This window comes from Penaeus chinensis, chromosome 39 (assembly GCF_019202785.1).
Source record: "Penaeus chinensis breed Huanghai No. 1 chromosome 39, ASM1920278v2, whole genome shotgun sequence".
NCBI classification, from domain to species: domain Eukaryota; kingdom Metazoa; phylum Arthropoda; class Malacostraca; order Decapoda; family Penaeidae; genus Penaeus; species Penaeus chinensis.
In genome coordinates, this window is record NC_061857.1 from 28,797,857 (window position 1) to 28,798,117 (window position 261).

The following is a 261-nucleotide window of genomic DNA, read 5'->3' on the forward strand; positions in this document are numbered from 1 at the left end:
GACCGTGAAATTAAGAGACAAAACAGAAAATTCAGAAATGTTAACCCAATCGTCCCTTTTGGCAAGAATACATGTAATACAAGTTTATTTATTGTATTTACACATAAATGGCTCTACAAGTTCTTAATCACCATATAGCCAGTTATTAGAATTACCTATCTTACCTGTTTACCCTTTTCCTTCACTTTAGAAAAGGGTCTTTTGTATCATTCCATTGTCTAAATTATTTTAATGACACTTTAATTATCATAACATCAATAA